Source organism: Phyllobates terribilis, unplaced genomic scaffold (genome assembly GCF_046119375.1).
Source record: "Phyllobates terribilis strain yellow unplaced genomic scaffold, ASM4611937v1 Scaffold_5__5_contigs__length_657084704, whole genome shotgun sequence".
Lineage (NCBI taxonomy): Eukaryota > Metazoa > Chordata > Amphibia > Anura > Dendrobatidae > Phyllobates > Phyllobates terribilis.
This window is the reverse complement of record NW_027362765.1, coordinates 476423838-476437616: the sequence shown is the minus strand read 5'-3', so window position 1 is coordinate 476437616 and position 13779 is coordinate 476423838.

Genomic DNA, 13779 nt, shown 5'->3' with positions numbered 1-13779 from the left:
TAGCACATGACTTATTCCTTCCAAAGACCATACTAAGGACCAGGGGGCACTCATTATGGGTGGAAGAAAGGCAATTCCAGCACCTAAACAGGAATGGGTTCTTTAGAGTCAGAGAAATTGGACTGTGAAATGTCCTACCTCAAGAGGTAATAATGGCAGATACTATAACAGCTTTCAAAAAAAGGCTGGATGATTTCCTCAATACAGGTAACATTGTGGGTTACAGTTAAATTAGACAAAATGTTACACCTAACGTAGTTAGTGATGAGCATCATGCTTGGGTGTTTTCCGAGTATCTTCAGTGTAAAAGCGTGTTTCGATACTCCATCATTAGCAGGAAGCACCTGGCAACCCAGTAGTCAGCACGATTTTGAATCCTAACCATACGGGGATCATGTTGCAGATACTGCAGCATGAAGGCTCTCATATGTCGGGCTCTTCCATAAGGTCCAAGGCCAAGCTGTGTTGGTAGCTGGGTAACACTGATGCTAGTTTCCTCTGTCTCCTCCCACCAACCATGAACAACAGAGAGGGGATAATTATCCTCTTCATCTACTGACTGTTGCTCACCCATCACCTCTTCCTCCTCCATTTGTTCCCCTCGATCGCTGTAATCCACCCTCTCTTGGCACCCACCTGTGTGATGACAGTCTGGAAATTAGAGACATTGTTATTCCACCCTCATCCTCCTCTGCTTCTTCCTCTTCCTCTGGGCCCACAACCTCCTCCTGCTGGCTATTCAAGGTCTGCTCCAGCATGTAGATGACCGGAACAGTGATGCTGATGATGGCATCGTCAGCGCTAACCATCTTAGTAGACATTTCAAAACTGTGCAGAAGGGTGCAGAGGTCCTTAATTTGCACCCACTCTAAACATGATATGCCCCACGTCCATACTGCATTGGCCCTTGCCAGTGAATTTGAACCTTTTAGAGACCGAGTGCCGAAACTGCAACCCAAAACCCACCTATTTATTGCAAAGTGCCAACACGCAATTTAACTTGAGTACTTAGTTTAGGAAAAACAACTCATACAGAGAGCAGGCAGGGGCAACGGAGAGCAAGCAAATGTATCAAATAAAAATATTTTTTATTAATATAGCGCCAACATATTCCGCAGCACTTTTCAATTAAAGAGCAAGCTGAGGCAACAGTAAGCAGGCATATCAGAGAGCAAGCAGGGGCAACAAAGGGCAGGCAGGGGCAACAGAGAGCAAGAGCAAGCTGGAGCAACAGCAAGCAGGGGCAGCAGAGAGCAAGCAGGTGTATCAAATAATAATAATATTTTTTATTTATATAGCACCAACATATTCCACAGCACTTTACAATTAAATACCAAGCAGGGGCAACACCAAGCTGGTGTATTAGAGAGCAAGCAGGGGCAACAAAGGGCAGGCAGGGGCAACAGAGAGCACGCCGGGGCAACAGCAAGCAGGGGCAACAGAGAGCAAACAGGCGTATCAGAGAGCAAGCAGACGTATCAGAGAAGGTAGGGGAAACAGAAAGCAGCCAGGGGCAACAGACAGCAAGCAGGTGTATCAAAGAAGGCAGGGGAAACAGAGCAGGCAGGGGCAACAGAAAGCAAGCAAGTATATCAGAAAGCATGCAGGGGAAACAGAAAAGGCAGGCGCAACAGAAAGCAGGCAGGGGCAACAGCCAGCCAGTAGGTGTATCAGAGAGCATGCAGGAGTATCAAAGAAGTCAGGGGAAACAAAAAGCAGGCGGGTGTATCAGAGAGCAGGCAGGGGAGAGCAGGCAGGAGCAACAGAAGGCAAACGCATATGGGAGACAGGCAGGGGCAACAGCAGGCAGGTAAAACAAAGTAGGCAAAGGCAAGGGAGAGCAGGCAGGGGCAAGAGAGCAAGCTGTGGCAACAGAGAGCAAGCTGCTTCAACAGACCAAACAGATGTATCAAAGAAGACAGGCGTATTAGAAAGAGGTCAGGGGCAACAGCAGACAGGGAAACCAGTGGGCAAGAGAGAGCAGACAGGGGCAAGAGAGGGCAGGCAGGTGTATCAAAAGAAGGAAGGTGCAACAGAGAGCAGGCAGGGGCAACAGAGAGCAGGCAGACATATCAGAGAGAGGGCAGGGGCAACAGCAGGCAAGTGAAACAGAGTGGGCAACAGAGAGAAGACAGGGGCAACAGAGAGCGGGCAGAGGCAACAGAGAGCAGGCAGGAGCAACAGAGAGGGGGCAACAGAGAGCAGGCAGGGGCAACAGAGAGGGACAACAGAGAGCAGGCAAGGGCAACAGAGAGCAGGCAGGGGCAACAGCAGGCAGGTGAAACAGTGTGGGCAACAGAGAGCAGGAAGGGGCAACAGAGATCAGGCAGGGGCAACAGAGAGGGGGCAACAGAGAGTAGGCAGGGGCAACAGAGGGGCAACAGAGAGCAGGCAGGGGCAACAGAGAGCAGGCAGGGGCAACAGCAGGCAGGTGAAACAGAGTGGGCAACAGATAGCAGGCAGGGGCAACAGAGAGTAGGCAGGGGCAACAGAGAGCAGGCAGGGGCAACAGAGAGCAGGCAGGGGCAACAGAAAGGGGGCAACAGAGCAGGCAGGGGCAAGGGAGAGCAGGCAGGAGCAACAGAGAGCAGGCAGGGGCAACAGAGAGAATGCAAGGGCAACAGAGGGGGGACAACAGAGAGGGGCAACAGAGCAGGCCGGGGCAAGTGAGAGCAGGCAGGGGCAAAGGAGAGCAGGCAGAAGCAATAGAGAGCAGGCAGGGGTAACTGTAAGTATGTGTATAGCACACAATATATTTTTGTTAATGTAGGAGGGGGATAGGATCAGAGGTCATCCTGGAATTATCAGAGCAGCAATGACAGGACACAGTTTTGTTAGTGATTATAAGCAGAGATTTAGTGTCTGTGCTCGGAGATCACTGGTAGGTGCAGTGTGCGGATGAGAAATCTGATACTGCACTGATAAGCCAACAGAGCTTCAGACTCAATATTCACTAGCACTAGATTGCAGCCAATAACCTCTGACAGGGTCGCTCCTGACTCTGCTGCTCTAATGACACAAATAGCAGCTAATCTTGATGGTCCTTAGCTACTTGTTCCAGAAGATGAGTGTAGTTCTCAGCCCTGTGTGAGCAGACGTTCTTCTGCATCTGCAGCACAGGCTGAAGGCAAAGCAACTATCCGGGAGGAGGAGCAAGCAGAAGAGAGAATCTGTATCTGCACCACAGGGGAAAAAGAAGGTAATGTTGCGTGCGTGCCTGCGTACACTGAGACGCAGGCACTGTACATTAAAACAAAATAAACTTTCTTTAATAGAAGCATGCAGCCCAAGAGATTTGATTCACAGGCCCTGAATCAATGTGCCTACTGCCTAGCGATGCAGTTGGTGTACACTTCCCGCTGCATTCAGTGCATTGCCGAACTGCTCTGCTCCTCAGCCCCAATGCAGAGCTCCGCCTGCAAATGCTGAGGTGAAGGCGTGCGTGCCCACAGGGAGGGCTCTACGTGCCCTCTCTGGCACGCGTGCCATAGGTTCGCCACCACTGGCCTAGGCTATGCGACATGACATACTGTGTCAGGGCTCGTTGCTGATGCCACAGTCACTGCAACATGTGCAGAGTGGAATTCCACCGTGTCGGTTCATCGCACATCAACCAGTTAACTGGCATGGACAAAGACCTCGGTATCTATGCAAGTCGATGACCTGAGGGGTGCAAACGGAAAAAGTGAGCTTCTGTGCTTTCTGGAGCAGCGCATACAATTTGGGATAGTGGAGGAGAAATTGCTCTACCACCAGGTTGAGGATGTGAGCCATGCAAGGCTTGCACCGTTATCGCACACAGCTTTACCTGGCTCTACGTTCAGCAGAGACAGCCATTGCTCAAACTCAGCCTGGATAGCTGTCTTCAACTGTATGACTGCTATCTCCAAGGCATATTAATTTTAACACTGCCTGATTGTGGTGAGCCCTGGCTGCATAGTACGGAGGAGGTGGGGATTCACTTTGCACTGTTGAAACGCATGTCTCATTAAGGCAGAGGCTGACTGTCCAGGTGGAGGCCCTAGAGGAGGTGGAGGAGGCAGAAGCAGTGGAGAAAGTGTGAAATACAGAGGTGTGTCCTGCAAGCTTTGGGGATTCCATTTCTTATAGAGCAGCCCCATCCACGCCTGCCCTCACAGCCACCACAGTCACCCAGTGCCCAGTCAGCGAGATGTAATGCCCGTGGCCATGCTTAATCGTCCAGGTGTCTGTGGTGAAATGCAGCATGGCAGACATAGATTTAGTCAAGCAATGGGTGATGTTGTGTGTAACATGCTGGTGTAGCGCAGTCACAGTTTTCTTAGAGAAGTAATAGCGACTGGCCAACTGTTACTGGGGGACTGCGACGGCCATCAACTTTCAGAAACCATCTGTATCTACCAGGCGTAAAGGCAGCATTTCCCCCCCGGGGGATTACCGTCTGGTGATGAGGGTCAGGATGCTGCTTGGATCCTACTTCCTCCTGCCCCGGATTCAACCTAAAAAAATTTTGGTCATCGGTGCAGATGCTTTCCTCCTCTTGACTTTGTGAATCTTTGGAGCAGACTTCTGATGCCCTTGGCATAGAATGTGTGAACAGCTCTGCAGACTCACCCATCTGTGGTTCCCTACAGTCAGTTGGGTGGTTGGAGAGTTATGACATGGGGGGAAACAAGGGTAAGTGGGGTGCCAATTATGAGGACTATACTGTGTGTGATGTTGAGGTGAAGGAAGAGGAGAGGCCACTTGATGCAGCTCTTGCCATCCACTGGAGCACATGCTCTTTCTGGCCCTCATCTACAAGGCGTACTGCTGTGCGTCTGCCAAAGAAAGGGAGTGGAGCAGCTCGTCCAGTAACAGAAGTGGTCAGTTGTGTTTGGATAGAACGCTACGGTGTTGGTGCACTAGTGCTTTCACTAACATTACCACCTACCCCATGTATACCTTGAACACCAAGCCTATTCCCCCTTCCACCACGAATTCGCTTTTTCACACTCATCTTGCTCAGATAGTGTTGTTGGAACATGCTGTTAGCAACAAAAAAATTAGATTTTTTACTGTGGATGAGTCCTGTATTAAATGGAATATATGCTCTAAACAATTTCAAACTGAGATCTGGCCTGCAGTATCATGTTAGTAACAGAAAAAAAATAGATTTTTTTACTCTGCACAAACTCTATATACAGCTGAATTTCAGCACCACAAAATAACAAGCAGAGATATGGCGTGCTGTATCACTTTAGTAGCAGGTGAAATTAGATTTTTAAAGGTGTACTCATTTTCACGCTAGGTATGGGGAGAACCCAGCGTATAATTAGGGGAAAAGGGGAGGGAGCCATACAACTTGGGAAAGAGAGAGTGGAGACTCCCTTATAGACCCTAAATAGGTTCTGCACCTATCGCCGAGCAGGAAACCTGGCCCTAGCTAACTCTAAGACTAGGCCCTAGGTAGGGAGCGGGAGGGGTGAGCATTAAGTCAGCCCCACTACAAGCTAAAGTACACACAGGGGAAACAAACAGGAGAATACACTTAGCTCCAGGATGACACGGGAGAAAGCATGACAACAATCCATGTAGAAACTCCAAGGCAATTTTAGTCGACTACTAGAATCCCAGGCCTGAATAGGTATACACGCTATTACCAGCAACTCTCTGAGGATCTGAGTGTATTTAAATACACAGCAAGGAAGTGCTGATTAGCAGAAAGGTGAGGATTAGTGTTGAGCGATACCTTCCGATATCAGGAAATATCGGATCGGATTGGATCGGGCCGATACCCAAAAAGTATCGGATATCTCCGATTCCGATACCGGAAACCAATGCAAGTCAATGGGACACAAATATCGGAATGAAAATAAACCATTTCTTTCCTTGTAGGTTAATTCTACATGAAGGAAAACAACTAACAATAATGTAGAATGTATTGGGGGAGGTGGTTGCCCAAATCGATGGGAACAGTGCTCACAGTGAAACATGAAAAGCCGGCAATTCATCAGCGGCATACACCGGTACCCGACAATTTAGAACAGAAAGAATAGAGCTTCACACACAGATTAGATAGATAGAAACATGTCAGTCACATATATATGAAGTACAGTGACAGTGTTGCTTACTGTACTTGTCATTTAGTGTAAAGGATTTATTTAAAAAAATATTAGTGTTTTCATGCACCGTCTCTTTAAAAAAGCCGGCCGGCAATTCAGCAGCGGTACCCGACAATTTATAACAGAAAGATAGAGCATCACACATAGATTAGATACATAGAAACATGTCAGTCACATAAATAAGAAGTACAGTGACAGTGTTGCTTACTGTACTTGTCATTTAGTGTAAAGGATTTATTTAAAAAAATATTAGTGTTTTCATGCACCGTCTCTTTAAAAATGCCGGCCGTCAATTCAGCATCGGTACCCGACAATTTACAACAGAAACAATAGAGCATCACACATAGATTAGATAGATAGAAACATGTCAGTCACATATATATGAAGTACAGTGACAGTGTTGGTTACTGTACTTGTCATTTAGTGTTAAAATAAAGGATTTATTAAAAAAAAAATTTGCGTGGGGTTCCCCGTAATTTTAGTCTCTAGCGGAGGTTAAGCAGACAGCTGGGGCAGATGTTTGAAGCCTGGGAAGAGGGTAATACCCACGTAGCTTCCCAGGCTACTAAAATCAGCCCCCAGCTGAATACCTAGCCTTTAGTGTTGAGCGAGCACTAAAATGCTCGGGTGCTTTAAGCTCGGGCCGAGCTCGCCGTGATACTCGGGTGCTCGACCCGAGCAACGAGCCCAATGTTAGTCTATGGGAGACTCGAGCATTTTTGCGGTGGCACCCCCGGCAGTCTTTTAAAAGCCTAACAAGTGCCCAAAACGATAGTGACAGTGCTGAAATTACATGGGGACAGCATGGGGATCGCCCCATGAAGCATTTCTGACCCCCAGGTCACTGCTGTCAACAACGTGATCAGAGGTATTAAGCCACTTTTACAGGCTCACAATAAAACGTTCAAAAGCGAAAGTGAAACTTTTTTCCTGTGAAATATGTTAAGGAACATCCTTTCCAGGGTAAAGACTTGTGTATAAGTTAAAATAAATGACCAAAAACAAAAATACTCCTCCACACCTTCGGCTATGTTCACAAGTAGCATTTTTTATGCGTTTTTGCACTTTTGTATTGCTTTCAACTATGACAAATGCATTCACCGTGAAATGTCATTTTAACATTTTACAACCTTATCTGGCCATGTGCTGTGTGACACATGCATAACGTGCTGAAAAGACAAGGGAACAGCATGGGGAAGGCCCCTGGAAGTATCTCTGACTCCCAGGTCACTGTCTAAAAGTGTGCCCATCATAAGTGATCCTTACCGCATCAGAAGATGCAGACTTGCAACTATCCCCATTCAAGTCCTTGTCCCAGGGCAGTGTTCAATTGTACCTCTCCCATTCCTTGCAATGCAAGCGCAAGTATGCAGCCTGACACCCACCCACCCACAGGCTGCAATACCATACTGCTTGCTTGCTTGCACTTTAAATTGGGCCTTTTAGGCATGTGGAGGCGGAATCTGGCCATCACGCCATGGCTGCGTCGGCGGCCTGATATCCATACTCAGTCCACAGCCGCCTGGTGGCCGGGTGTCCCCGCTTGCTCCCCAGCATCCAGGGGGTGGCCGGGTGTCCATACTCGGTCCCCAGCCACCCCTATTTGTCCCGGTAACCTTTCCCACACTTTTCTTAGCCTGGCCTGCTTTAGGGCAGCATTGGCCGAGCCCACCGGATTATCAGACTCCTCTGGTGGGCCCTGGCTTCTCCATCAGGGGAGTTGAGTGTGCCAAGGTGAGGAGCATGATGAGGATGATAGAAGTTAGCATCTGCTTTGTTTTGTTGTAATACAAGTGCATGTATGTAGTAGCAGCTAGGCCTGAGGTGGTCAGCGTTTTGGCGCATATCCTACCTCCTCCGAGGATTGCTGGATGTTTTCCAGCTACTATCCAAGTTCTATGACTCCAGTTAAAATAAAGAGCAGGAGGAACAGGGACCATTCACATCAATATCAGGCCAGTCAACCAGATATGTCTTGTAGGTTATGTTTCTGTAACAAAAGGAGCGGTTTGGCTACACAGTTATAGGGCATACAGTGAGTGCAATGCCTACCAAAAATTTCGAGCCACTCCAATGCCCCTTGGAAATGACATGGAGGTCAGAGGGCGTTAACTAAACCTTTTTTTCCATTTATAGCAACTGGGTCTCCCGTGCACTGTTGGCCTAAGCAGTGAATGGAAGGCTTTCCAAAAATTATGAGGAACTGCAATGCCCCTAACAAGAGCCATGTGTGGCACCCCAGGGGTCTGGTCACCACAGTAATAGAGATATTACGTCAGAGAGCAAGTGGGAGGTTTCCTGGTCAGGATCCCTTAAACATGCAACATCCTCCTGGGAGGGGAGAATTCTGCCCTTATAAACTGGATCTGGGGCGGGGTTGAGTGAGTCAGAGAACAGTCAGAGTCAGAGTGAGAGCAAGGGAAAGTAACAGCAAGGAGCTCTGTAGGAGCTAGGAGCTAAAGACCAGGGGCTGGAAGCTGAGCAGAGGTCGCCCTGGCAGAAGACAATAGGAACCGGACACCGGAGTCCGAAGCTGTGAGGACTTATATATCCAGCAGCAGAAACCAGCCAGCAGGGGATTTCAGGCCCTCTGGCCATAGAAGCCCGGAGGCTCAGTCACAAGCAAGGGACCAGCACCGCCGTCATGGAGCGGAGGCTAACAGAAGGCCCCAAGTCACCAGCCATACGGGTGAGCACTACACAGTACACTCAGGGACGTGGGCTACTTCTACCCGCTTACAGCAAGGTAGCCAGGAAGAGTGCAGACAGACGGGGAGGCCTACAACTCCACCTGGCCAGGGGAACTCCTGCTTGCTCACAGACTGACCAGGCCTCTTATGCTAGCCAGTACTCCCGGGAGGATCTACCTTATAATCATCAGTAAAGACCCTGAACTGCACTTCAAAGACTCTGAGTCATTCCTGCTGCGCTCGTGCACCATCACCCCCATCATCCACACTCACTGCCCTGAGGCTATACTCCTCCCGAGGGGAGTTATCCCATTCTGTGCTGCGCACACAACACCAGCCTCAGCGGTCTGCCTCGCAGTGGTGGTACTCCCTGACCGCAAACCACGGGTGGCGCAGTCGGACAATTAACCTCAAAACCTAAGAAAGACTGCCACGGAGACTACAGACCCCAGAGACCCGGCAACGGGTATCCCACACACGTGTACACACGGCCCACGGGGCGCGTCACATGCAGTACAGCATATTACAAACATAAGTCCCATTATTGGGGAGTGGGTGTCCCATAGTATTTGCTTATGCTTTCCAAGCAAAAGCTGCCAAATATTAGGACGGAGCAACTTGCAATGCCCCTTACAAGAGCCATGCAATACAGCATATTAAAAACATAAGTGCCATTATTGGGGAGTGGGTGTCCCATAGTTTTTGCTTATGCCTTGCAAGCAAAAGCTGCCAAAGGACGGAGGAACTTGCAATGCTGGCACCCTGGTGGTATAGTGGTGGTGGAGGCTGAGGATAAGGAGAAGAAGATTAAACAGCCGAAACGAGGAAGGTATACCCATGTGTGGGTGTGAAGCGGTGCATGTGAATACACCTCCCGAAATAACACAGTGGATTTGACTTTATGTTACTCTGCTGTCATTTGGTGGTGATGAGAAGTCTGGCTCAATCCAGCCCTTGTTCATTTTGAAAAGGGTCAGCTTGTCAGCATTGTCAGTTGACAGGCGAGTGCGCTTATTAGTTATAATTCCCCCAGCGGCACTAAAAACACGCTCCGATAACACGCTAGTGGCAGGGCAGGCCAGGACCTCCAAGGCGTACAGAGCGAGTTCATTCCAAGTGTCCAGCTTGGATACCCAATAATTAAATGGCACAGAGGAATCACGGAGGACGCTGGTACGATCGGCAAGGTACTCCCTCACCATCTTTTGAAACTTTCCACTCCTTGTGAGAGTACCCCGCGCCTCAGGGCCTGTAAGCTGGGTGGGTGTCAGAAAACTGTCCCAGAACGTTGACAGTGTTCCCCTGCCTCTGCTGGATTGGAGTTGCATCTCTCTCGCCTGTACGCCTTGGTTGGGCATCAAACTGTGACCTCTGCCGCTAGCGTGTTCAGATGGGAATTTTTTTAAGAGTTCTGCAGCAAGGGCTTTCTGGTATTGCCCCATTTTTGCAGACCTCTCCACCTCAGGAATAAGAGAGTATAAGTTCTCCTTGTAGTAGGGGTCTACAAGTGTCACCAACCAGTAATGACTGTCACCCAACATTTTGACAACGTGAGGGTCACGGTTAAGGCAGCGTAACATAAAGTCAGCCATGCGTGCCAGACTGGTATCGGGCAAGATTTCCGTGTCCTCACCAAGATGACGACTGACCATGCTCTCCTCCTCCTCCTCTTCCTCCTCCCCCCTGTCCTCAGGCCACCCACGCTGAACCGACGGTATGACACTTGTACACGTACTAACGTCTACAACGCATGATAGCAGCTCCTGTTCTTCCTCCTCCTCCTCCTCCTCCTCTCCCTCCTTGTCCCCCAATGCACGTTGGGATGAGATGAGGCTGGGCTGTGTGTAATCGCCCGCTACGGCTTCTTGATCCATCTCATCATACTCTGGCTGCAATGCTTCCTCTTTAATTCTCTGCAGAGAGCGTTGCAAAAGACAGACAAGTGGGATGCTGACACTAATGATGGTGTCATCGCCACTCACCATCTTGGTGGCCTCCTCAAAGTTTGTCAGGATGGTACATATGTCAGACATCCAGGTCCACTCCTGAGGTCTTATGTGTGGAATCAGACCTGAATATCGACGGCCTTGTTGCAGCTGGTACTCCACAACTGCTCTCTTCTGCTCACAAGTCCTTTGCAACATGTGGAGGGTAGAGTTTCAACGTGTGGGGACATCACACACCAGTCGGTGTGCCGGAAGCGGCAAACGCTGCTGCAACACAGCAAGGGCGGCGGAAGCTGTAGCCGACTTGCGAAAAATGAGCTGACAGGCGGCGTACTTTCACGAGCAGATCTGGCAACTCGGGGTACGATTTAAGAAACCGCTGAACCACGAGATTAAGCACATGAGCCAGGCATGGTACGTGTGTGATCTCACCTCGCCTCAAAGCCGCCACCAGGTTAAGGCCATTGTCACACACGACCATGCCGGGATGTAGGTTCTGCGGTCTCAGCCACAGATCTGCCTGCTCTTACACAGCTGTCCACAACTCACAAGCAGTGTGAGGTTTATCACCTAAGCTTATGAGTTTCAGCACAGCCTGTTGCCGCTTGGCGGAGGCAGTACTGCAATGCTTACAGCTTGTAACTGATGTGATATCTGAGATGGAGGCTGAACATGAGGAGGAGGAGGAGGAGGATGCGCAGGAGCTGTACACTGTGGGGGCAACTCTGACTGACATAGGGCCCGCAATCCTTGGTGTGGGGAGGATGTGTTCCGTCCCAAGGTCCGACTGGGTCCCGGCTTCCACTATGTTTACCCAGTGTGCCGTCAGAGAGATGTACCGTCCCTGGCCACAAGCACTTGTCCACGTGTCCGTTGTCAGGTGGACTCTCCCAGTAACTGCGTTGTTGAGGGCACGGCAGATGCTTTGGGACACGTGCTTGTGTAGTACGGGGATGGCACACCGGGCAAAATAGTGTCGGCTGGGGACCGAGTACCGAGGGACGGCCACCGCCATAAGATTGCGGAAGTATTCCGTCTCCACCAGCCTAAAAGGCAGCATTTCCAATGCAAGCAGTCGTGAAATGTGCGAATTTAGGACTGTGGCCTGTGGGGCGTTAGCTGTGAATTTCCGCTTTCGTTCAAAGGTCTGGGATATGGACAATTGATCGCTGCGGTGGGACGTGGACGTGGACGTTGATGCTGTTTCTTGAGAAACGGCCATACCAAGTGAAGACTGAGAGGAGGGGGCATCTTTACATGCAGTATGGACAGGAGATTGCCTTGCACACACAACAGGGGGTTCTATTGCATGCACAACAGTGGAAGAAGCAGTGGTGACACCCGCTGACACTGGTCGTGGACCCTGGGTTTCGCCCCACAAAGTCGGGTGCTTTGCTGCCATGTGCCTGATCATGCTGGTGGTGGTCAGGCTGGTAGTTTTGTCACCCCTGCTGATGCTGGCATGGCAGGTGGAACATATGGCCTTTTTGGGGTTATCAGCAGAGTCTTTAAAAAAATTCCAGACTCTGGAAGACCTACTGCTTGTACTGGCAACGTCCCTCGTGTTGGTGTTACGGGGAACGGTTGCCTGACTTCTGTCTGCGGCCACCACACTGCTTCTTCCTGCCTGTTGGGGTACTCTGCCTCCCTCCCCCTGTGTGCTGCTGGCCTCACTCTGCATGTCCTCCTTCCACGTTGGGTCAGTTACTAGATCATCCACCACCTCCTCCTCTTCCACTTGCGCACCAAGATCCTCCTCCTCACTTCCTGGCAATTGTGTCTCGTCATCATCCACCTCTTGTGACAGATTGCCAACGTCGACTTCCTGTGGCCGTGGCTGTTCAAATATTTGGGCATCGCAACATGGGATCTCCTCTTCCACCACTTCAAGCGAATTAGGCGAGAGGCCCAAATATGGAAATGGACCAGTGAACAGCTCTTCAGAGCATCCAAGTGTGGGATCACTTGCTGTCTGACGACACTCGGCATGGTGGGAGGAAGGAGCAAGAGGGTGAGGAGGAGTATGCGGTCGAGACTCACGGCTACTAAGAGTTGACTGTGTGAAAGACAGACCGGAGGTGGTGGTGCCCAGGTAACTGGAAGTATTATCTGCTATCCACTTAATAACCTGTTCACACTGATCAGTTCTCAATACTGGTGTTGTTCTGTGCTTCCCTAGTAATTCGGTCAAGAAGTGGGAGCGAGAAGATGTGGCTGTTGGTTGTGGCACATTTTCACCTTGGCCACGGCCCCGTCCTCTGCACGAACCATCACCAGAACGTCCACTTCCACGTCCCTTGCCACGCGCCTTGCCCATTGTAAATGAAGTAAAATAGCTTACACTTGCACTATCAATGGAAAAAGGGTAATAAAGAGTAGATTAGAACCGTGGAAGAGGAAAACCACAGTTATTGTTTACTGGGGTATACCACACTTTTTTAAATAGAGATATTTGCTGCTGAACAGTGAGCGACACTCTCAAACTGCTTTTTTTTTTAGATACCAAAGGCCCAAAACAGGATAGTACAGCGATTTGACCCGTGGCACTGCGAAACCACACTGGGATGTCGGGCCTACACAAGACTATTTTCAACAGATATATTTTTGTGTCACAACAGTCAGGAGACACTACTGTTTTTCTTTACGGATAAAACTACCAAAACCTGAATAATAGAGATTTTTTACCGTGGGATGGCAAAACCACAGTTATTGTTTACTGGGGTATACAACACTTTTTTAAATAGAGATATTTGCGGCTGAACCGTGAGCGACACACTCAAACTGCTTTTTTTTAGATACCAAAGGCCCAAAACTGGATAGTACAGCGATTTGACCCGTGGAACTGCGAAACCGCACTGGGATGTCGGGCCTACACAAGACTATTTTCAACAGATATATTTTTGTGTCACAACAGTCAGGAGACACTACTGTATTTCTTTACGGAAAAAACTACCAAAACCTGAATAATAGAGATTTTTTACCGTGGGATGGCAAAACCACAGTTATTGTTTACTGGGGTATACCACACTTTTTTAAATAGAGATATTTGCGGCTGAACAG